At 46.2% G+C, this 25,305-nt stretch overlaps 2 long non-coding RNA genes across 2 annotated transcripts; both read left to right on the top strand.

Annotated features, from left to right (window-relative positions):
- Nucleotides 1-1,265: 1,265 nt before the first annotated feature.
- Nucleotides 1,266-24,975, top strand: LOC135372392 (uncharacterized). The gene is made up of 5 exons (XR_010415983.1): nt 1,266-1,346; nt 22,414-22,629; nt 22,856-22,915; nt 24,721-24,819; nt 24,887-24,975. It is a non-coding gene; the product is annotated as an uncharacterized LOC135372392 (long non-coding RNA).
- On the top strand, nt 4,226-8,022 carry LOC135372391 (uncharacterized). The gene is made up of 3 exons (XR_010415982.1): nt 4,226-4,388; nt 7,635-7,687; nt 7,884-8,022. It is a non-coding gene; the product is annotated as an uncharacterized LOC135372391 (long non-coding RNA).
- Nucleotides 24,976-25,305: the final 330 nt, after the last annotated feature.

Below are 25,305 nucleotides of genomic sequence, written 5' to 3'. Positions count from 1 at the left end.
GTGATGCCATAAAAGAATATGCAATGTTCTGTGCAAATGCCCTGCCGTCCACCACGGAACCCAACCACGGGATCACGCTCCACGCGATAACAGGTACGTTCGCACTATACCCAAGTGCAGCTTCGCAAGAGGTGAAAGAACTGCACACAGTTGACCCTTGCCGCCAAAGAAGGTGAAATGAGAAAGGGGAAAATTGAGAGGGCAGAAAGAAAAAGTAGTGAAAAGTAGATGGCGACTAGCTGAATAGTCCTGGCCGGGCCTTCCAGGACCACCCGTCTATGGGAAGCAGGGGCCAAAGCAGTGTGTTGCTTTCCCGGAGGGGCCCCGAAGGGTCCAACCAAACCTCCGAGTCCACTCAACTGCCAGGATCCCCCGTTCCCCAGACACGGGAAAGCCACGCACAGCCATACGTGGGGGTCTCCCTCCTGTGGCGACCCAACCGTTGGTACAGGAGGGGGCTACTGTGGCTGCTGCCGGGCGATGGGGGCGCCAAGTTACCGACGCCGGGGTCGTTCAAAGGAATGCCCTTCAAAGGAAGTAGCCCTAAGTCGTGGAAAAAGATAATGATATCGTGCTTGGCTAGGAAATACTATGCGTCCCCACAAACAGGATTTCAGTTGCAGTGCTAATAAATGGAGGTACAGCTCCCGTCAACCTTAATAATAACACTCGGTTTCGAAGCGCGATAGCAGCCACCCTGGGGGCACCGGGGGAATATTAAATGAACAAGCTCCTTGCGTTACACTAACACAGTAATTGTGTTTATTAATTATGCCCCAAGGTTTGCTGTAATCGCGCTCGGAAACGAGACCATGTGTTGTTCCGTGTTATAATTAACGTTCACGCGAGCTGTACATACACATCCAACTGTACGGGTGGACATGTCCGAAATTCACGTCCACTGTTGAAACCCAATGTTTTCTGGCAAGACTTCCATAAATACCCACCCTTTCTTTTCTCTTTTTATAGGAAAAATTCCTACGAACTTTGTCATGTGTACCTTGGGAAGAGGTACAAGGAATCTGGTTGTGTACGAGGCCTTAAGATGTGACATTTTAATATACGGCCCTGTAGTAACGTCAGATGATGGTTTCGCCGCGACGGATGACGAGCAGTCCTGGGAGAACCCGTGAGTTACTACGCAAAGGATCCTCTCTTAGTTCATCGTATGCTTAGCTTCGCTATGCCGCCGTCTCTGGAGCACATGCACTGCCTTGTTTGCTCTGCACAGTGTAATAGAACCTGTTGGACGGATCGCATTACAGATCTGCCTATGCAGCTGCGAGCCGGGCTTTCGGGAGCTGGGTCGATCAAGCTCTGGTTGTGGGAAGCTTCCGTGGTATTGGGTATGGGCCGCTTTTGTCGCATTCACGTAAACACTGCTATAAACCACAGTGCGAGAAAGTGAGACACGTCGTGAGGAAGCTAAGTAGTGATAGATATAGCACTTGTTAACAATGGGCCGCTCAGGTTACATGCGACACGCACACGCACGATAAGATATATCAGAAAACAATGGAAATCATGTATCGATAGTGTGAACAATGGGTTCCCAGGTTTCAATAACATGCGCCGACAGGATAAGGTAACGGTTAACTCAGGTAAACAATGGGAACTCACATGTCGATAGTGTTTGATGGGCACCTGGATGCACGTTTAATGACATTTAATAACACGCAATGACATGTAATAACGCACAATGACATGTAATAACACGCAAATGACATGTAATAACACACAAATGACATTTAATAACAGGCAATAACATCTGATGACATTTAATAGTATTTTTCCGATCGGGTTGACGTCAGTCCGTCACCTAGTTTGGTTGCCGCGTCAGAGCGCCAGGTAGTTTCGGTTCCCACCAAGCGCCCTCTAGTTTTCAAGCTTTGGCCGTCTGTAGTTTCGGTTTCGGTTTTAAATGAATGGACGCCAAGCTTGGTTGCTCCACGTGTAGTTCTGGTTTCAGTTTCGAATTCCTAGGTGTTGCCAGATGCCCTCTGGTTTCAAGCTATTGACCGACTGTAATTTCGGTTTCGAACCGCAGCACGCTAGTTTCGCTGTGACAACGTCAACGCAGGTTTGTTGAATGGTTGCCAGATGTCCCTCTAGTTTCAAGCTTTTGACCGTCTGTACTTTCGGTTTCATTTGACAAAAAATAAATGCCACGTCACAGCATGATTTTTCCCCCCATGCTACTTTGATAAATACACTCAAATAATGATGTATATCAGAGACCAAACAACACTGTATATATTCCTTTTTTATTTCAGCACATTATTTTACTACTCTTTTATTCAACTAACGAAAGATATGTTACAAATTACCAGAGTCTTGCTTGACTTCATCCTTGTACAGAAGCAATCTGCAAAAAACAAAGGGAAAACGAAACATCCTGTGAATGCTCTTCTCAATCAGGACAAAGTCTAGGATGACTCAAATCTCGATCAGGTGCCATGCAACAACAACAAGCAGCATTATCAAAGAATCGGTTAACGTTTTCCACTTTTCCGATATGTCTCTGATACTGTGTCATGCATTTGCATTGGAGTACGACGTTTGGAAGTAAATAACCCAGTGACAACAATCACTATAAAATAGAGGTGTTCTATACACACGCATTTCCAAACTTGTGTTGCGCATTGCGACAACAGCATACAACGAATCGAGAAGCATTGCATGACTACGTATTGCGGTTACCAGCTGTGATGGTTTCGAAATAAAAATAACAAAAAATAAAATGGCATAAAGACAAGAGGTATACTCACATCCTTTCAAAGTTGCGTCGTCGATGAAGGTCTGATTGGTCTCAGTCGTCGACAGCTAGCTTATAAGACCATTCATTTTTGTTTTATTTCAAGGGAAGGAAGGATCACGTGAATGCATCGTGGACAGCTTCTCCTTTCGCAGGAGCAGCATGTGAAATGCGATACCTCTTGGCGACGCGCTCTTTTTTCTTCTTCTTTTGGTATGATAACACAACCGCGAAACACCCGTCTGGCTTTTTCCAAACGCTCTTTGGGAACACCAGCCACACACACACAAAAAAGAAAACGTTATCGCCCTCGCAAGATGCATTTTCGACCGGTGGTATACGCTGTCTGTCACGTACGAGCTTCCAGCAGTGAGTGTGCCACGTAAGAGCCAAGTGATGTGAGTATTTCAAACCATTCTTGTGTTACAGTGTATCTTATAGCTAAATGAAATGCGGGCATGTATTTGTTTTAAATTCTTTTTATTGTTTCGCTCAGATGAGACAGCAGAGACATGGTAGCCGATTTCGAAAGAGTGATACCGTAACCGCTGTGCTTTCCATTTCCGATGAGTCTTGCAATATTGTACACATTGCCGGGACATCGTTCTATTACTTGCCTGGGTTCGAAGCTTATTTCACATAGCTTCGAGCACTCGAAGTTATAATAATTGTGCGCGACATTTGCTTCTTTCAAGCAATGCCATAGTTGACGTGTATCATTTTGAGACAGATTTACTCCGTATCTCGTCGGATGAGCATTGCTGAGCCAAAGGCGTACGGCAGTTACTGCAGCTGGACATCGGTGGACGTAGATGTTATGGTCAATCTGAGTCACGGTAGTGCATTTTCCCTGTTTCAGTGTCGGTTTTGTAAATTCTGTTGTAGCTACGAAAACGAACAGAGAAACGGCACTCAGAAAGGACAAGGTGTAGCAGAACATCTCCGGGCATCTATTTACCATGACGACCTACAGTAAAATGAGACAACTCGTCATGGATTTCAATATTTATTGGTAAGCGTCTTTGGGTGTCAACCTATTTTGCAACAGGTCAATTGTCATGTCGTTTATGTACACAGCCAGGTAATGGTAGCCAGTCTTCATTGCGTAGTACATGATACATAGACTTTCGGCCACCAGTTGCATCACGTCGACGTGACGATCACCGTAATAGCTGAATATGGAGCTAATCTGTTTTCCCCATTCGGAGACCAGGTCGAACGGGTGGTCGGATAGGTGTTCACACTTCCTGTGCACCCTGGCATACATTGTTTTTGAAGACTCCCACACAGTCTTTTTTCGCGGGGAGGTTCAGAGGCAGGGACTGGAACAGGAAAATGTCTCTGGTTATCTTAAATGCTGCGACGAGCACTGTGTCGTCCGTTGACTTCGATGAACCGCATTCTAACACGTCATTCCAACAGGTATGAGGACGGCGACATTTTCCTTGGATTTGATGATCCTGGGTAACGTCCCGCATGCTGCACACATCATCACCCGATTGGGACCAGGACTCGCCAGCGTTGGCTGGCTGTTCGACATCGGACCAGTGATCGCCAGTCATTTCGTCGTCGGTGGTGGCAGGTAGTTCTCCGGAACCCAAGTCCTTCTACGACTTCCAGAAGGTTGCAACAGGTACTGCACCTTTCCGTTCCGAACGCGTCTTTTTATAATGCGGTGGCCCTTTCCGGGCTGCACACGTGTTAATTCGCTTGCATAAAATTGACCTTCAATAGGTTCTTCCTGCTGGTCACGTAAGAGATAGGTATTCGGGTAACCAATCTTGACTGCTCTCACCACAAAAATTTCACGCGTAAACGAACCAAGATAACTTTTGACTAACTGGTGTCTAGACTTTGCTATTCTGACAAGGTCGCCAACGCGAAAACGTGGCTTCTCTGGGGGTTTGCTCGGAGTAGGATAGAGCTTTTGTCTAAATAAATGTTCATTTTCTTTGTTGACATCCACAGGTCGTGCCGACAGAGTTCTATGAACACGATGATTATATGCTTTGACCAGAGGCTGTAAAATTTTCAAGTACGATTTATGTCCCTGATATTCAAAAGCACGATGAAGTGGCGTCATAAGACTTCGAATAGATCGTTCTGCAATACTTGCTTTCGTATTTGAATTAGAGTGGAAGAGAGATATCCCTTTTGATTTTAAAAATACTCCGACTGACTTATTGGTGAACTCTGTACCTCTGTCTGAATGAATCAGTCTCGGAGTCCCAATACGTCTAAAAGCGAGTTTCAGTCCACGTATAATTTCCGCTGCTCGTTTATTCTGCACAGGCACTACAGCAAGCATACGAGAAAATGCGTCGATACAAAACAAAAGATAGCGAAAACCCTTGTTGTATCTCGACAGTTTCTGAAGGTCTTTCAAATCTATTTGGAATATATCCTTCACACCCAAAACGATGGTCTTCCGGAACTGACGTGGTCGCTTAAGTTCTCTGAAGAGAGAGTACACATCACTGGTTTCCAGGAACTTGGCAACCTTCGCCGGCTTTTCACCGATCGCTCGTGCGAGTCGTTGAACACCACCTAGAGCACCAGGATGGTATACGTCCACGTAAGCAGCCATTAGCACAATTTTCTTCCACGAACACGAAGTCCGTCGAATGACAAGTAGGCATTTATAACGGCTGCCACGTCACCTTTGTACCAAGAGGGCGATCGATTGTGCAGTTCGTATTTTATAAGCTCGATGCCGGAACTACTTGGAACAACGCGAGAATGACAGATAATCCTTCCCTCTTCATCTATCGCAAATACGGTCTTTAGCATCTGCAGAATGGCGAGGGCCTTCTTCCTGTGTCGTGCGGGAAAATGCGCCAGAATGTTTTCGTCCCGAAGGTAACCACAGTGTTCCTGTTGCGTTTCCAACGTGCTCAATACTGGTTCCATTCTCGAAGTCTCTTAGCCGCTCTTGTGATAACCGGAGAAATGCGTCGACGAGGTGTCTCAGGTGTGAACGTAGGACTACTGGCTGATGGCTCTGCAGTCTCCTTTTCAAGTCGAGATGGATGTACGATAAGTGTCGGTATATTTAGCTTGACCAATAGTGGTAGGATCCTCTCGAGATACGCGGGTCGCCACACATTTCGCGCTCTTGTGACCAAATAATAAACAAGGTCTACAACGTTGGTATTTGGTATTTGTTCACCATTGACAATGAGCTCAAACGTTTTACTATTCCAGCCGAGCACGGGTTTTAGTAAACGCAGTAATTGGCTTGCTCTCATCTTGTAGCCGCTGCTCATAAAATTAACGATGGCATCTTCCTCCTCGTCCGCTTGAATCTGTGTCTGCTCTCTTGTCGATGCCACATGATTTGTCTCCTCACCTGCTGCACTAGGCTGTCTTAATGTGTTCGCGGGAGGATGCAATAGCTTGTGCAAGTACTGAATGATCTCCTTGGCCTTGATATCATCAGGCTCCTGTTTATTCAATATCGACGGAATAGTGCTTTCTCGATAGGGAACAAGCTCGTATTTCTGCATTATTTAAATGCCGATTGCTTTTGCGATGCTTTTGCCCGCTAAACTTGAAACGAGACCTAACAAGGGGGGCAACAAAAATTGCAAAAACCCGCCGGACTGATGAAGAATCCGTTTAACTTTCTTCACATCTGCACGGTCTTGCCTGGAAGCCAGTGTCCTAATGGGTGTTGCAAAAGGCTGCAATTGCTTTTTAACTTTCGGCGGTACGTCGATGTTTCCTTTGCAGAGGTTCATACAAATCTCCCTGATTGTTCGTAGCTGTTCCCTGCTGGCATGTTGAATCAGGTTGTAACGATCTTCCCCTGTCTTTGCTTCAGCGATCATACGAAGGAAACGAATGTGTTTGTTAAGCCTTTTCATGACCTGTATACGATCTGTCTTTGATCATCCGGGGAAATGTTGGTCCACACCTTATAGTGATCGTTGCTCTGTTGAGACAAGTCGATAACTAAGTATGAGTATGGTTTCTGACAGGCATCTTTATATATCGTGGGCAACAAATCATTTCGCCCGAAAATCTGCAAGGACAGCATACGCAGCTGGTCTGTAGTGCGTGGTGAACGAAATAAAACGAGAGCCGTGCTATTGAATTGTATTGTGCGATACAAAGGGTCGTTGACGAACAGGTATTGCGAGATTGATTGATTGATTGATTGATTATGAGTTATTGCGAGATGAACACCTCATAATCAATCAATCAATCAATCAATCAATCTCGCAATACCTGTTCGTCAACGACCCTTTGCGAGATGAACACAGCCGTGATTGACAGGTGGTGACACCCAGCGATATAAAATTTGCAGATTTCTTTGAGCCTTTGCCGGTCGGCTAAACAGTCGTCAAATATAAATAATGAGTGGCTATAATTCTCCGGATCTGCAGGGATGTCTTGACTGAAATTTACTTCAGGAAGAGTATCGAATACCGGCTGCTTATAAAGATAGATATTTGCTTGAACGGTTTGTCAAAGAGGACAGCTCTGTGTTTAATTAGTCGTGCCACGAAGGTGGATTTCCCACTTTGACTAGCCCCTGAAATTGACACCGAGGCAGGCGTCACGAACCTAAAAGGTGCTATCACTGTCATTTCGTGCAAGGGAATGAAGTCTGGTCAAGATATGTTTCGTTAGATAAACAAGTCCGTGCTTGCAAACTGCAGGGAAAAAAAGCAAACTGCAAAGGTAGGTTCGACTGCAGAGTTGACGATGTAAAAAAAAAAAGAAGACTCCTCAAGGTTGCCATGCTGGCAACTTCTTATATAAGAACTGTCTGACGCTCAGCTCCTTCACTCTCGAACCTCCTTCTGAGGAGGTATGGTGTTCAGAATGATGAAATATTTTGCAGTGTTCTAACATGTGCTCCTTTTGTTTTCAGCCGGTCCAACGTGTCCGAAGGATCATCGTCGTCATCATTGCATCAGTGTACAAGTAAGCATCATGTTTTCGTCGATCTTGCATAAACTTGACAAGTTAAAGAAATGTGGAGAGTTTCAAAAAATGGCGACAATTCCTAAAAACATCAAGTATGATGTGGTTGATGTTAACAAAATTGAAACGAGGTATGGCGAGGCGGTCTACGTAGAAATTATGAAGGATCACGAGCACGTAAAGGTGTTCCTTCCAGCTCGGTTTCATAAACTAAGCACTCAAGACATCGAAGACATGAGGAACACGAGCGGACTCTGGATGGAGAAGAAAGAGCGAGTTGGAAAAGACGGGAAACGTCTTCTTTCGCCAGACATCGTGTTCGGTCAATCCGAGTAAAAAAAGAAAAAGAAATGGTGACATGCCACCTTTGTCCTCCGGCCGATCGGCAGCACTACATAACAGCGCTGGGACTTCAAGTTCACCTGGCTAACGTTCATAACCTTGCAACACCCTGTATCCCATTTTGTGAGACACTCTGTACGCTCCGCAACTATACCAACCGCTATGAGCTTCATCTACATGACAGAGACGACGACGGGCAGGATGTCAGCACATTCTTTCATGAAAACGGACGCTACCTTGCCGGTGTACTTCGACATTTCGGATTTCCGTTACGCTTTTATGTTTTGCTGAAGGTGGAACTCGGTCGACATACGCCTGAGGATGAGATCATATTTGTCACTCAATTTATTCCTTCGAGTGTGCATACGCTGTGGTCGGAACGAGACGTAGAACGTGCTGTCATTGAAGTAGGCACTGAAGTCACCAACAATTTAGAAAAGCTTGAAATGCAAGGGTCGGGATTTTTCTTATTTCGAATTCACGCCTGCATTCTTCATGTCGGTCGTCTCGCACCACAGCTCATTGGTTGTACCGACTTTGAATTGCCAAACGATTTGAAAAAAAAGTGTCGGTGTCTTCTGAGTGTCGACCTTCACGAGGATAGTGAACAGAACATGTGTTTCGCATTTTGCGTACTTGCCGGTCTACATCCTGCAAAGGGTTCTTACAGACGCAGAGCTTCATCCTACAGGTCATACCTGTCTCAATATGTATTTCCAGAGACGTTTCCTGTAGTGTTCCCGAAAGATTTAGAAATGTTTGAGAAGCAGAACGATGTGAGCATTAACGTGTACGGTTATGACAAAGATGAAAAATATGTTTACCCGATTAAGGTTGTCGACGACCAGTGCAAGAAGCATGTCGACCTACTGCTGAGTGACTTCCATTTTGATTGATTGATTGATTGATTGATTATGTGTTTAATGGCACAAAGGCAACAAAGGCCATAGAGCGCCAAAACTATGCTGAGTGTGTCGGAGATGATTATGGGAAAGATGATGTGAGAGAGAGTGTGGTAGTTAAAACCTATCTACAGGTATGAGCGATGAGCGATGATTGATTGACCAGGATAAAAGAGGGGGGGATGACGATAGCAAGCGAGCATGGCAGTTAAAAGCTATCTACAAGTGTGACAATGAGATATTTACATGAGGAGTTCGGTGATAATGGATAAAAGCGGAGCAATGCTTATCATCTACATCTGACTAAGAAACCCACACGTGGTCAAAAATTTGATTACGTTATAAAACGGCACACGAGGGGTGTCACCCAGTAGTAGGGCTGGGTGGAGTGGGACATGGTATCTGTAGAATGCGGTGAAATACTGTTGGCGTTGGTGTTCGAAGTGAGGGCAGGATGCCAGTATGTGCAAGACAGTCAAGCTGTCACCGCAGTGCGCACAAGCTGGCGGATCCTGACCTCTGAGTAGGTGGTGATGCGTGAGCCATGTGTGTCCAATCCTCAATCTCGCGTAAAGAACTTCGGATGATCTGTTGATGTGTTCAGTCCGATGCGGGGGAGAAACGTGTGGCTGTGTGAGGTGTAGCTTGTTATTTTCTTCCATGTCCCACTCCTGCTGCCACTGTGTGCAGACAGCTCTCTTTAACACTGGCAGGATGTCTTGGTAGGGTAGTCCTAGAGCTGACTCCTCTTGTGCCAACGCTCGCCGAGCCTCACGGTCGGCTCGTTCATTCCCCGGGATCCCAGTGTGGCTGGGGACCCAGCAGAGACAGATTGAAAAGCCTCGGGAACAAAGTTGGGTCGCAAGCGCTCGTACTCGCTTGACGAGGTGATTCTTGCTGTCATAGCATGAAAGCAGCGCACGCACAGAGCTTAGCGAATCGGAATAAATCACTGAATTTTGAAGGTCGTTTTGTTGAATGTGCCGCAGAGCCAGGAGAATCGCGTAAAGCTCTGCGGTGAAAGCTGTGGCGTTCGTGTTCAGGCGTGCCGTCATAATAGAATCACCTTCAAGGGCAACGGCCGCCACACCATTGCTTACTTTAGTCCCATCAGTGTAGATTGCATGGTGGTTCCCGAAGTTATGGTGAATCTCCAGGAATTCCTGGAGAATGACAGTGTGTGCAGTGGATTGTTTGTCAAACTGTGTCATTTTTAAATTGGATTGTATTAGATGTCTCTGCCAAGGCGCAGCATCGAGGACTGCCTGTTGCAAGGGAACGCCAGAGGGGCTGAATCCCACACGGGAACTCGCCGCCTCCACACGAAGCGGGAACGAGGGTACAACAGAGGGCCCAACAGACTTCCATTTTGTACTCATTACTAATTTCAATGCTTTGTTCACACCACCTGGTTATTTTCACTGCAAACGGTGTACGATGGGTTTCACCACCCCGGGTGTACTCGCCGATCATCTACTAATGTGTAAACAACAAAAAGTGTCCAAGACTATTTTTCCAACGAAGGGTGATTGATTGATTGATTGATTGATTGATTGATTGATTGAGGGGAGGGGAACGAGGGTACAACAGAGGGCTTTGCAAGGAAGAGTCGCTCCAGAGCGGGGTTCACACTAGAGTGTACAACTGGGTCATCGCCCTGGCATCTGTACCTTAGCGCAGCCTTCACATGTTCAAATTGTCTCCGTCTCTCGAGCGACCATTCATTGCCCTCAACATACAAACTCTTCACAGGGGACGTCCGGAAGGCACCGGTGGCGAGTCGGATGCCTTCGTGGTGGATGGGGTCCAACACCTTCAATGCCGAAGGCCGCGCCGAGCCATACACGACACTCCCGTACTCAATTACTGATCGCACAACCGAGTCATAGACCCGCAACAGTGTGACTTTGTCGGCTCCCCACGATCGATGGGATAAAACTTTGAGTATGTTGGAGGATTTCAGGCACTTCTGTTTTATATAGTTTATGTGTGGCACAAAAGACAGCTTCTTGTCAAACACCACCCCCAGAAATTTTTGCTCATCAGAAACTGGTAGTGTGTTGCCACCGAGGAGCAGCGAGGGCTCAGCAAATGTGCCTCGCTTCCTAGTAAAGACAACACACGCTGTCTTTTGCGCGGAAAACCTGAAGCCGTTTTCATCAGCCCACTTAGATAGACGGTTGATCGTGAGCTGCACCTGCCTCTCAGCTGTTGAAAGATTTGATGCCGAGTAGGAAACCTGGACATCGTCTACGTACAGGGAGTACTGGACGCCAGGTGGGATGGCTCTGGCTATCGAGTTCATTTTCACAACGAATAGCGTAACGCTCAGCACAGACCCCTGTGGAACCCCGTTCTCTTGTACAAAGACGTTAGATAAAGTTGAGCCCAGACTGACACGAAACTTTCTATCTCTGAGGAAATTATCGATGCACCTGTACATGCACCCTGTGATACCACATGCGTGTAGATCTTGCAGAATCCCGAAGCGCCATGTGGTATCGTACGCCTTTTCGAGATCAAAAAACACGGATACGCAGAACTGCCCTCGAACAAAAGCCTCTCTGATTTGTGATTCTAGGTGGAGTAGGTTGTCCTGGGTGCTCCGGCCGGAACGAAAACCGCTTTGGTGTTTGTCAAAGATGCCTGCCTCTTCCAAAACATATACGAGCCTTGTATTTACCATGCGCTCGAAAGTCTTCCCAAGGCAGCTGGTTAATGCGATGGGGCGATAACTAATAGCAGCAGACGGGTCTTTCCCTGGCTTGAGAACCGGAACCACTTCGGCTAGCTTCCAGGACAACGGAAGAGTTCCTTCTCTCCACACACGGTTAAAAAAGTGGAGTAAGATTTGTTGCGACTGGGGTGTTAAATGCTGCAACATGCCATAGTGTATGCCGTCAGGGCCAGGTGCAGTGTTCTTTCTTGCCTGTAAGGCTCTCTGAAGTTCATGTGCGTTGAAGGGTACATTGTAAGGTGCTGTATCTTGTTTAGGTTGTTTAATGATGCGTTTTTCAGCAGCGGTTTTGTGTGACAGGAAACGCTGGCTGTAATGCGAGGAGCTAGACACGTGTTCAAAGTGTCCGCCAAGTACGTTAGCCTGTTCCTCCAAGGACGTACAGGGAACGCCATTCTGCGAAAGACAAGGCACTGTAAACCCTTTGTATTTCCCGGAGATCTTATTGATACGGTCCCACACAACCTTGGCTGGAGTTCGCGAGTTCAATGTACCCACAAACTCCTTCCACGAGTTGCGCTTGGCCTCCTCCCTTGTGCGTTTGGCTGCAGCACGCTTCCTTTTGTATTGGATCATGTTGTCAACTGTCGGGTATCGACGCAAACGAGCCCACGCCTTTTGTTGTTCCTTGCGCGTCCGTTTACAGTCGTCGTTCCACCAAGGCTTTGAACGCTTGAGCAGAAAGGACGACGTCTTGGATATGGATTGTGTAGCAGCATGTATTATCGTGTTTGTTATGAATTCGTTGGCCTCGTCGATACTCATGTTGTCAGTGTTGTGTAGGGTCAGGTCAGCCAGCACGCTGAACACCGCCCAGTTCGCATCCTGCAGCCTCCAGCGGGGTTTTCGCGTACACAGCACAGCATCATCACACTGATACTCGACCCAAGTTGGAAAATGGTCACTGCCATAGGGGTTTTGGATCACGTGCCACTGCAGATCTTGTGCAATGGTCGCACTACAGATGGAAAGGTCCAATGCAGAGAATGTCCGTGTTGATGTGCTGCAGTATGTTGGTTGTGTTGTGTTCAGGAGTGTGATGGAGTGGCGGAGGAGTAAATCCTCAAGAAGTCTGCCCCTCGAGTCCAAATCTGAACATCCCCACAAAGGGCTGTGTGCATTAAAATCCCCCATAATGAGGAATGGGGCTGCCAGCTGGTCCAAGAGATCTTCGATATCCTGTCGCTGCACATCTGCTGCAGGAGGAAGATATATTGAGCAGAGCGTAAGTGGCGTAGAGAGATTCAATCGAACAGCCACAGCTTCCAATGTTGTTGTCAACGGCACCTCAACTGCAGCAACAGACCGGGATGCTAGAATCGCCACTCCACCTGAGGATCGCGTAACCACCGGGCGATCCCTTCTAAACATTTGGTATTGTTGGAACGGATTTGTGTGTCCAGAGTTCAAATACGTCTCTTGGAGGCAGACGCCAATTGGCCTGTGCGCCTCCAGGAGGTCATGCACATCATCAACATTTGGAAGCACTCCCCTGCAGTTCCACTGCATGAAAATCTTTCGCGTATTCAGCATGCTTGGTGTACTTAGGGCGCTTGCACCCTGGCTGGAGGTGCCTTCGGTGACACCTTCTGCAAATGTCCTCTACCTCGACCCGGCTGTTTCCCCTTCTGTTGATCTGGGGAATTCTGAGGGGTTGGCGATGACTTCTGCGGCGTGCAGCAGTCATCGACATCCATCGACTGGGGTACGGTTTGGACCGAGCCCTCACCGCCCCCATTCCCTTCGGAAGAGGTATTGCCAGCCTGATTGGGGCTGGCGACCTCCTTGTGGCCAGCCCTTGGGCAGGCCACGTCTCCCTTGGGAGACACATGAGCTGTGTCCCCAACGTTTGTGTTGGGAGTGTTGTGTGGGGACTCAGTCTGAGTCTCCACAGATTTCCGAGGTGGCGCCACTTCCCTGCGCATAACCTCGGAGTACGAGCCCTTTCTAGAAAATGCCACCTGTGCCTTCGCTGCAGTATAAGAAAGATTCTGCTCAACTTTAACTTTCAGGATTTCCTTTTCGTCCTTCCACTGTGGGCAGGACCTGGAGTATGCTCGGTGGCTGCCACTACAGTTGATGCATTTCACGGCATTTTCACATGTTGGCGACTCATGGTCTTTTCCCGCACACTTTGCACATGTTGTTTGTCCACGGCATGTCTGTGAGCCATGCCCAAAGCGCTGGCATTTAAAACAGCGCCTTGGGTTTGGAACGTAGTGCCGCACATTACAGTTGAGGTAGCCAGCATGTATTGTAGATGGAAGAGTGTGAAGTTGGAATGATAGTACGACATGTTTTGTTGGTATTTCGTTGCCGTCTCTACGCATAATTATTCTCCGTGCACTGACCACTCCATGCTCTCTGAGACCTTCCTCAATTTCAGAGTCAGAGCACATCAGGAGATCTTCCTCTGAAATGACGCCTTTTACGATGTTGAGTGTCTTGTGCGGAGTGACCGTGACAGGTATGTCGGCAATTGCCTTCAGGGATTGGAGGGATACGCTCTGTTCCTTTTCTTGGACCTCCACCTGGATGTCACCAGAGCGGAGCTTTCGAGCAGTGTAATTTTTGCCTATCGTCTGTTCCAGAACTTTAGCAGTTGCAAATGGAGACAGCTTTGACAGTGACTTGATCGATTCATCTGCGTGTATGACAAGGATTCTAGGGAACCATGCTGGCTGTTTCTGGTAGAAAAACTCGGTTGCTGGATTATCTTCGGTGCAGCGCCTCTTCAGGCGCCGATCATGGGGGTTTTTAAGGGGTTTGTTCGCCATATGTGTTGTGTGTGTGATTCAGTGCGGAGGCCGTGCCGCCCACCACTGAGCCCAACCAGGGGACCGTGCTCCGCACGGTGGCACGTGCCCTCACACTATACCCAGGCGCAGGCGCGTAGCTCTGCACGAGGTTGACCCTTGCCGCCGCAGCGACTAAGCTGGATAGCCCTGGCCGGGCCTTCCAGGACCACCCGACTATGGGAAGCTGGGGCCAAAGCGGTGTGTTGCTTTCCCGGAGGGGCCTTAAGGGTCCTAAACATCCTCCGGGGCCACTCAACCGCCAGGGTCCCCTTTTCCCCAGACACGGGAGAGCCACGCACAGCTAGGCGTGGGGGTCTCCCTCCCGCGGCGACCCAACCGTAAATGCGGGAGGGGGCTACTGCGGCTACTGCCGGGCGATGGGGGCGCCACTTTCCCGACGCAAAGAAGGGTGAGACACTGTCGTTTGCCGGAGAGCACTTGATGTCGGAAGTTCCCTTCTACTGTGTATACGACTTTGAGAGTGTACTATCACCGTGTTCGGGAGGCGGGAATGTCTACGAGGAACACATCCCTTCATCCTTCTGTCTCCTCGTCATACGCTCATGCGATTCGTATGTCTTGAAGAAACATATTTACCGTGGTGCAGACTGCGTTTCCGTATTCATGGAACTATTGCGTAATTTGCATGATGAGCTGTATGCGATGTTGCACGAGACTGTGCCCTTGCAAATGACCCCAGGAGACAAACTCGAACATTCTGAAGCCACTCACTGTAACATCTGTAAAGAACCATTCACTAAGAAGCAGAAAGTGCGAGACCATGATCACGTAAGTGGAGAATTTCGCCAATCATTGTGTCAGGGATGTAATCTGAAACTGCGGATACCACGGAAAGTGCCCATCATTGCACATAATGCCAATTATGACCTCGGATTCATAGTAGCTCATCTGCACCTGCTTCGGAAGACAGACATCAGAGTGATAGCCTCCAGTTGTCAAAAGTTTAAGGCTATAGACATTGGTGTGTTCCGCTTCATAGACTCGTTAAGCTTCCTCAATGCTAGTCTCGACACATTGACGAAAAATCTATGTGACAAAGGTGAATCTAACTTCAGGTGTCTGCGTCAGTTTTTCGCAGAGGAGGACTACTTCAGGTTGGTTGTACGTAAAGGGGTTTTCTGTTATAACTACGTTACCTCTTTTGAACGTTACGACGAGCCCTGTTTGCCATCACGTGACCAGTTCTTTAACCAACTGAACGGATCAGAAGTGAGCGAGGAAGATTACCGCCATGCGCAAAATGTGTTTGAAAAATTTCAACTGAAGAGCCTGGGCGAGTACTCGGATTTGTACCTTCTGACGGACGCATTGCTTCTGGCAGACGTGTTTCAAAACTTCCGAATATGGGCGTTGGAGACGCACAAAATTGAACCACTTCATTTCGTGTCACTCCCGGGACTAAGCATGTCTTGCGCACTAAAAATGAGCCGGATTAATCTGGATTTAATCCACGATCCCGATGCCTATCTGTTAATTGAACGGGGCCTGCGTGGTGGTATGACCCAGTGTTCAACGCGAATGGCCACTGCAAATGTCCCAGGGACAGATCAGTACGATCCCGAAAAACCAAAGACCATAATTCATTACATGGACATAAATGGACTCTATGGCACAGTGATGCGTGAACCACTCCCATTCGGAGACTTTGAATGGCTGTCACCCGAAGAGGTTGCAGGTTTAGATGTAACCCTTGTTGCAGATTATGCAGACGTTGGTTATTTTTTAGAGGTAGACCTGGCCTACGTACAAGAGCTCCACGAACGACATAAAGATTTACCGCTCGCGCCCGAAAAAATGAGCGTCCCGTATGAGTTGCTTTTGGATTATCAGAAAGACCTGATGAAAAAATTTAACCTTCCACAGCATGATATAGAACCGAAATTACTCCTTACATTGCTTGACAAGAAGAAGTATTTTCTTCATTATCGCAGTCTAAAGTTGTACCTACAGTTGGGTCTTCGGCTCGAGAAAATTCACCGGGTGCTCAGGTTCAAACAAAAACCATTCCTGCGATCCTATGTTGACTTCCATCATGAACTACGCAAGCAGGCAACCAATACCTTCGAACGTAACCTGTACAAGTGTTTAATTAACTCTGTATATGGGAAAACATGTATGAATGTACGAAAGTTCGTCGACTGTCGCTTAGCAACTTCCGAGGAGCAAGTGTTGAGATTCTTGCGTAAACCGAACCTCAAACAATTCAGGGCTCTAAGCTCTAACGTAGTCTTGTTTCAGTTCGCTCAATCGATAGTCTGTATGCGACAGCCTCTGTACCTGGGGTTCACTATTCTCGAGCTGTCTAAAGTCATGATGTATGACTTTTATTATAACAACTTGCTTCGGGTAGCCCCGGACACAAGGCTCTTGTATATGGACACAGATTCTTATATCGTGATGCTGAGCGATGAGAAGGCCCTTGCGGAGCTCGCCGATACCCACCTTGATACATCTGGTCGTTCTTGTGATGACTCGATGTATTCTACGAAAAACAAGATGGTGCTAGGAAAATTTAAGAACGAAATGCCCCACGACCACATCCTAGGGTTCTGTTGCCTGAAACCAAAGCTCTATGCACTAGACCTCCATAGTAAAAGACGATACAATCGTGCTAAGGGGGTGAAACAATGTGAAGCCCAGAAGTTGCATTATTCAATGTACATAGACTCTCTTAAGCTTGGTGAAGTGTACAAAGTTTGTCAGAACCTCATTGTGCGCAAGGAAAATATAAATAAAAGTGTATGTGTTACGAAAGTAGCTTTAAATCCCCTAGACACAAAGCGTTTCATTTGTGAGGATGGTATCCACACGTTACCCTTTGGGTACGCATCCAATGGAAAGATGTAGACAGTTTTTATGCATATGTTGCCCTACCTGGCTGTTGTTGTTGTAATGCTGTTTTATATATATATATATATAAGATTGTGCCTGTAACGACATGGAAATAAATACAATTTTATTGTGTCAAAGTACACTGCAACATGACATGTTGTCTGTCTTTCTTGGGAATTGCTTCCGTACAAGGACGGGTACCAGCTTGTCATTCAGTGTGAAGTTCGTTGACGAAAATCTCTGAGTGCACTCTCGGAGCGAGAATCCACAAGCGAGCATGCTGCCTACATACAGGCAGTAGAGGCCACATGTAGTTGATCCATAGCCCTGAAGTCTTTTCTTGTTATAGTAAAATTACCTGGTAGGATGAATGAATTGGTAGAATTCTTTGTAGACTGGCTGAATGCCGTAATTATCAAAATACGTAACCACATTGTCACCGGAAACATAAGTCATGGTCCAGTGTTCACCGTTACTGCTCCTTGAAGCTGTGTTAATCACATAAATCCCGGGTATGGCTTCCTGCCTTGCGATTTCATTGCATGCAAAGGTTCCCCGAAACAGTTCTCTGGTGCAGTAGTGTCTACTGAATGCTGCATAGAACTGCCACTCCACCATGTTTATTTTTCAGACAAATTTCACTCGTCTGTCTTTGTTGATTTCTAGCACGCGTGGTGTTTCGGATACAAACAACACCGTAACTGCTTCTGTTAGATTGGCAGCAAACGTTAGGGTCAGACGAACGTTGGTTTGAACAACAGGACAAAGAGCATTCACTTCTGCATCTGGAGTCAGATGGTAATAAAGCATAAATGTCTCTTTTGCATACGCAGCTGGAGCTATTGGTATATCCTTGCGTTTTAGTTTGTGAAGCAGGTGTATATAGGCTTTGGAATAGATGTCTCGTTGGAAGTCGAACTCATCCGTGTACTGTTGTCCACCAACGTCCAGTAGTGCTCGTTTTAGTTTGAAGTTCTCAAGCTTGAATGGGTTTCGTGGTCTGCTACCTTGGTAGGCATCGCTCCTGACCATCAATACTGTTAACTTGGAGGGAACTCGCTCGCTGTACAAGTCGTCAAATATCACCTGAGATTGGTTAGGGGCGATGGTTCTGTACTTAATTTCCAGTCCTCGGAGAAGGTATACTGCAGGTGTTGTTTGAAGTCTTCGTTCTATACCAACAAGTATACTCGGCGATAACTGAACACGTCGGAGATAGAGCACGATACGTGAAAATTCCACAGTGTGCTTTTCTGTTGCACCATCAGCTTGCAAGAGACGAAAATCGTCCGACGCTTGACGTAGCACAACTCTTATGTCGGTTCCGTTAAGAATGAGCTTCTGTTGTTGACATATGTCGCTGAAGATTGGGCAGTACATGTCACACAGTGCCGATCCTTTGTTTCGCTTGTAACGAGCGAAAACTCCTTTTGAATCAGATGTGGGAGCATATACCTCACTCGTGCCTAAAGGGTCTGGCTCGTATAACATTGCTGAAAGGGTGTGTGTCTGAGTTACATTGTTGGCATTCGTAATGATGTCCAAGTAGGAACGGTAGCCATAATGTTCGAAACTCGAAACCAAGGTTGAATTCAGGTAGATATGTACGTGTTGAAACAATGATGAACCAAACGCTTGGACAGGTATGACTGCATCAGGTGTTGTTGAAGTGCTTGTTGTAGTTACCGCTGGATCTCCATTCTTTCGAAAGATCTTGCACTGAATATGCAAAAAGCTGGATTGAAGATCAAAGAAGCCCCCACCGAGTCCCGGAACATTGTACTCGATCACTCCGCTTGATGTCGGAGCAGATACTGGGAAAAACTCGACGTATTCAGACTTCTCCAAAGCAAAGTTTGTAGGTGGAAGAGAGAAGAGTTCCAGCTGGTTTGTAGTACACAGACAGGAATCTTTATGCACTACTGCAATAGACATTTCTTTTTTTTTTTTTTCTGTCAAGTAAAGATGTCAGATTTCCTCCGCTTCTCCGCAGGTCGAGCTTTTTTAACAGCCTTGCGTTTTCTTCCTTTCCCTGTGAGTCTCTGAAGTAACTCGTCACGAGTTTTATACACTGTGCGGTCTACTCCTTTCTTGACGGCTTCTCGAAATGATGCTCCTTGCTGGACTTCCTCGGCTATATGTCTTCCAGTATCAAGGAGCTTTCTTCCAACGTATGGCGCTACCTTCTTGGTCAGTATGGGCAAGAAACCCCTCAATACGTCACCAAATATGCCTCCTCCAATCTGATAAAGCTCGGGAGCAGTATAGTGTGGTAGATGCTCTCGCTTTCCTGCACCAAAATGTGCTATGCAACATGGTGGGTTTGTTATATACATTTACGTAGGTGGATTGTCAACCCGACACGTCCAGAGCCAGAAATGAATGGAATGAAATCACCTATCTCGTTTGCCAACTCGATTTGAATGGTTGTCAATTCCTTCGCAGATACATATTTATAGTACAGGTTTGTGAATAAATAAGACATCACATCATTCCTACCCTGGACTCTGAACGGTATCGATCGAAGAAGTGGTGCTGTCACGTCACCCACAAATTCGTTCTCGATGACATCGCAGTATATGAAAACATAGTTTTGAGCAGGGAATAGACAAACGTCTCGTTCGGCGACTGCATAACTTGAGAAAGTTGTCCTCTTTCCGAAGCCCAACATCAAAGCCAAATAAGGATGAAAGGTCACATAGCCATCGTTCATGCGTTCCAGGTGACAAATTCCGTTGTATGGGTTACATACGAGGAGACGAGCATCTTGCGACAAATGAAGTTTTGTTCGATAGGCATGGTTAATGGAATTAACGAGGTCCTTCCCCGATTCGTAGTAGCCTTCTGGAACTTCATACTTTACCGTTCGTGAACGATAGGTAACTATGTTAATCGTTTCTTCCGTATCCACCTGGTATTTGAGTAGCTTCACGGGTGACCCTCTGTCCAACTCTCCACAGCCGATTATCTTTTCAGCCATGCCAAGCTTAGCGGCAAGAGTTGCGCTAATTTCCAAACCATAGTTCAGAGGAAGTTGTATCTCATAATGACCGCTACCACGTATAATTCTTGTCTTATACTGCAAATGTTTTGCTAAAAATTGTCTCAAAGACAAGAGAATGTTTTCATTAGCGTTGAACTTGACCTTCTCTGTTGCTTCAATCGTAGAACCAAGGAATGTCGTTTCCGATATACTATTGACTGTGTCAGTTACATTTTTAATCGCAAAAGGGATGTTGATTTCTGTTAAAGCGGCCTCCCACCTACCCTCCAACGTCTGTGGATGGGCTAGCTTTACTCGGAACTTGCTCATTGTGTTGTCGGGAAACACATCCAAAGATGCATTTGAGAGCAGGTTCACATAGAACTGGTCAGCCATGTTTTTTTTTCTTTTTCTGATGAAATTTCTACGCGTACGCTTAATTTATATCGCCAGAAAATGCGTTGACGTTGTCACAGCGAAACTAGCGTGCTGCGGTTCGAAACCGAAATTACAGTCGGTCAATAGCTTGAAACCAGAGGGCATCTGGCAACACCTAGGAATTCGAAACTGAAACCAGAACTACACGTGGAGCAACCAAGCTTGGCGTCCATTCATTTAAAACCGAAACCGAAACTACAGACGGCCAAAGCTTGAAAACTAGAGGGCGCTTGGTGGGAACCGAAACTACCTGGCGCTCTGACGCGGCAACCAAACTAGGTGACGGACTGACGTCAACCCGATCGGAAAAATACTATTAAATGTCATCAGATGTTATTGCCTGCTATTAAATGTCATTTGTGTGTTATTACATGTCATTTGCGTGTTATTACATGTCATTGTGCGTTATTACATGTCATTGCGTGTTATTAAATGTCATTAAACGTGCATCCAGGTGCCCATCAAACACTATCGACACGTGAGTTCCCATTGTTTACCTGAGTTAACCATTACCTTATCCTGGCGGCGCATGTTATTGAAACCTGGGAACCCATTGTTGACACTATCGATACATGATTTCCATTGTTTTCTGATATATCTTATCGTGCGTGTCGGGGTCAAAAGAAAACGTACGAATGTCGGGGTCAAAAGAATATGGCGGTGGTGCGAAGGGCTGTTGAGACGTTGCTCCCAAGACCCTTGGCGCGTCTCCGTGTAGGCAGACGATATGTTTTTCTTGTCGCCTGCTGATGACGTCAGCAATTTCGTTTCTCGCGTCGTTTATTTCGCGAACAAAATGTGAAAGGTCCACGAAAGCGAAATGAAGACAAGCAATTTCTGAACAACCGCATTTCCATCTGACTCGCAGTACATCCACACTGCTCGCCTCTTGTTGGCAATTCGCAAAAAGGAGAAACGCCTCTAAACGTTCGACACTGGACGAACCATTTGACAAAAGTGATGATGATGATGATTCGTGTTTTAATGGCGCAGTGGTAACCACGACCGTAATGCCCCCAGACCATGATAAAAAGCATTAACAGTTTATTTGACAAAAGCACTGCAGTCGAGGCGAAAGCAAGTGACGATGGCGACCACTGCTCATTGAACTACTCTGTAGGCTGAATGTGAAACCGAACCTAGGGCGTCCGACAATATGCAAAAACACCGGCCTGGGCCGGGCTTGGTGAAAAGCACAAAACAACAGACCAAGAGCCTTGTGCAAGCCGTTGCCCATACCCAGTACCTTGGCCTCGCAGGTCCGGAAGTGACAAATTATTATTGGAACCCGAGCAAGAAGTTGATCGCATGCAATCAGTGAGGCACGGGAATCCGGATCGACAAGTAAATCGCACTCCACCATGGAGCAAGGAAAAAAACCACCCCCAGATTGACTAAAGTCACCATGAGTCACTGAAAGCTTGCGACCGAAAAGGGCTCCACTTTTCTATTTGATTTCCACTTCGCATACGCAACAGCACGCCCTATAGTACTCGTCTGAGGGACGCCTTTTTCATGCAGCATGGTTCTTCCCCCGAATTACTAGACCATATAGACCACTGGACCATAGGAAGCGCGTCAGTTTTCACTGTCCGTTCTTGGCTTACATAAGACGGTGTACAGGATTAGTTTTCCTTACAAGGCCAAAGAGGTGAAAGCAATTCTACTTTCAGTTCAAGCCGGCAGTAAGACCACCACCGGACATGGGAATCTATTTTCCGGGAAGACATCTAAACAATGCAGTAGCAGATTTGTCGAAGCCTATCGTCCTCAATGCTTTAAACAACCTCTTGGCGAAAGGGTACAGGTCGTTTGGGGTGATGAATATGTTTGGGCCACCCGAGCTACTTTCTGGTCAGAATGGCATCGCCCTGGGACGTCTTTTCGATGTAAGCAAGCTGATTTGACAAATATCATGTGGGCAACTATGGGACGACGATATATGTGTGTGAGCATTAATACTTAATGAAAAATTAACTCGCATTTCCGGAAGCGCGGAGGATATTCCGTATGGACATAAGTGTTAAATACAAAATATGTTCCAGGGATTTAAGTAATTCATCCATCTAAATAAAGTGCACAACTAGTGCTTATGTTTCGTTTTGTACATTACAGGTTGCTTTGAGGAGTATGCGAAGATGAAAGCATGCAGGAAAGGCAGGAGCCTCTGTGAACGTATCCACTCTGTAAATAGTTACTTAGCAGATTTCTCGAAGAAAATGTAAATGCAAAGAATTTCTCTGTGCTTCTGCAAACACTCTGCATATACGTTACATAGCTATTACATGCAGTTGTGGGAGAACCATACAACACACCTATATCTGATCCAAAATGGTAACGGGCTCCGTACAAAGAGACATGGCTAAGGAGTCCATACGAGGCCTTACATGTGTGGACTACATACAAGGCCATACGTCGTATGGTGTATGGTGTCCATAGGGGGTCGTTCAGTTCAACAGTACAACTGCCAAACGGGCAGTTGTATGGTTGTATGGGTTGTATAATGTCAAAATTTTGACATTATCTAATTTTTAATGTAATTTAATTACATTTGGGCAGTAATTTTAACGGCAGTACTCATTACCTTGTACAAAAGAATCGAGTGTGTGTTCTGTGTTTGCACTTGGCAGAAAGAGAGCTAACGACAGGCGAGTTAAACGAATTCCAACGCCCACTATGAACGGTGACGCACTCAATCGGAGGGCGGCACGGCACAGGGACCGACGAGCTTGGGCGCTGGAGGCTAACACCAAGCCACAGGAGTTCTCCTGCCTTGATGCCTTTCCTATCATCAAAGCCATGTTCATTGACTATACAACACCGCGTTGCCACTGTCTGTATCGGTCGAGAGAGTTTTCAGCATGGCTAAAGACACGTTCAGTCATACGAGGGGCAGCCTAACCGACGGCCACTTCGAAAGTCAGTTGCTTCTCTGCGCTGCAACAAGAGCTTTTTGCGAAAAGAGGGAGTGACAATACTTGGGACGCACATATTAAAATATATCTTCGTGTTACAACGTAGTGTTGTGTGACAATGAATTTCCACATCCTCAATATAAGCTCGCGGTAATGACTTTGTAAGGTCATTACTTTTTTTAGTAATTGTAATGTAATTTCATTACATTTCAGTTGCAGCAATGAGTAGTGTAATTTAAGTAAATTCTATCTGGAGTAATGGGTAATGTAATTTAATTACATTTTAGAAGTAATTTACCCAGGTATGCTTGGAACCCTTATTTTGTGCTTCTATGCTGATGCGAGGTATCTCCTGCTTGGTTGTCACTCAGAACAGTGCTCGTGACCATTTTGTCATGTGGCAAGGTAGTGTCTGCCTTGGGAATCTGTTCTGGTGACATGAAGCCTGCGTCGCCTCCCTGTCACCAAAATTCAAGAATGAACGGCGCAAGATAAGTGATGAAAGGGTCATAGCCAACAAGCTCAAGTACGGGGGACGGGCAAAAAGGAAGTCAGACGAAGACAGTGCCAATAACGCTGGGGAGCTCAAAAGGATGAAGCTACATATCGACAGTGCCACTGTACGTAATGTCTCAGTTAGAAGCCATGGAAACAGTAATAATCTGGCGAAGAGGTTTCCTAGGAGAGCAAATCAGGGAGACCACCAATGTGGAAAAACCTGGAACCGAACAAGAATCCTAATACATATGGACAGCCAGAGAAATCCTAAGCAACATCGTGTTCAAATCTTGGATATTGCAATACAAGAGGAGAAATATTCAATTTTAGTGCTAATCATTCGGATTGGCATTCAGCTATGCAAAAGAACTGAAAGCTGTGGGAATGGTCAGGGAAACCTTCGAGAAGTCAGCAATTTTTCTCGGTGAATATTAACACATGCCCTGTGAAGTTATTTCTTTTTCCACCATGCACAGTGTTGTCCCCTATTTGGTTGTTAGCTTCTGCTCCTTTCCCTTTATACTTTTCTATGTTTGATGTGTACTTTGCTTAATTACAGCAAAGCAGTGCCTCTCATACGACTGGCGAAGATAGTAACAGTACTACCATGAGGAGTAGCTTCTCAAAGAAAACAAAAAGGAGTCTCCAAATGAAGAACTGATTGATGTGAGAATGGCTCTAACTATGTCAGAGAGAACTGCAGCCTTATTTAGACTTCTGTTCCTGTCAGCAGGCAGACGTACCCATATCTAATGGATGCCAGAAGGGTACGTAGTTTGTCTGTATCACTACTAAATAATTAGCATCCATGCTTGCTTGTGTAGCTCTCCAAAGAATTTCAAAGAACCTACAACCAGGATCCTCTAGAGGGGACACGCACTGCTCGCATAAAATCCGGTAGCTTGTGATCCAGCGTGAAATAAATTGTACAGACGACCTCCGAGAGCGTCTAGTTGCTGATCAAGACATGGAAGGCATGCAAGGCAGGTAGAAAACGGGAGTTTGAGACTTTCTTTATGTGCTTGTCGCAGTAGTTCCAAAAAAGGACACAATTTTCTTGAACATCTCTTTGCGCCTTTCTGCTGCTCACAGGTGTGCTTCCGAAATAATCTATCATAATTTCATATGCATGATCTGGAAGCACATTTGGGC

The sequence above is a fragment of the Ornithodoros turicata genome, unplaced genomic scaffold (genome assembly GCF_037126465.1).
Source record: "Ornithodoros turicata isolate Travis unplaced genomic scaffold, ASM3712646v1 Chromosome14, whole genome shotgun sequence".
Lineage (NCBI taxonomy): Eukaryota > Metazoa > Arthropoda > Arachnida > Ixodida > Argasidae > Ornithodoros > Ornithodoros turicata.
Note: the sequence above shows the minus strand (reverse complement) of the source record. Positions and strands in the feature narration are given on the sequence as shown.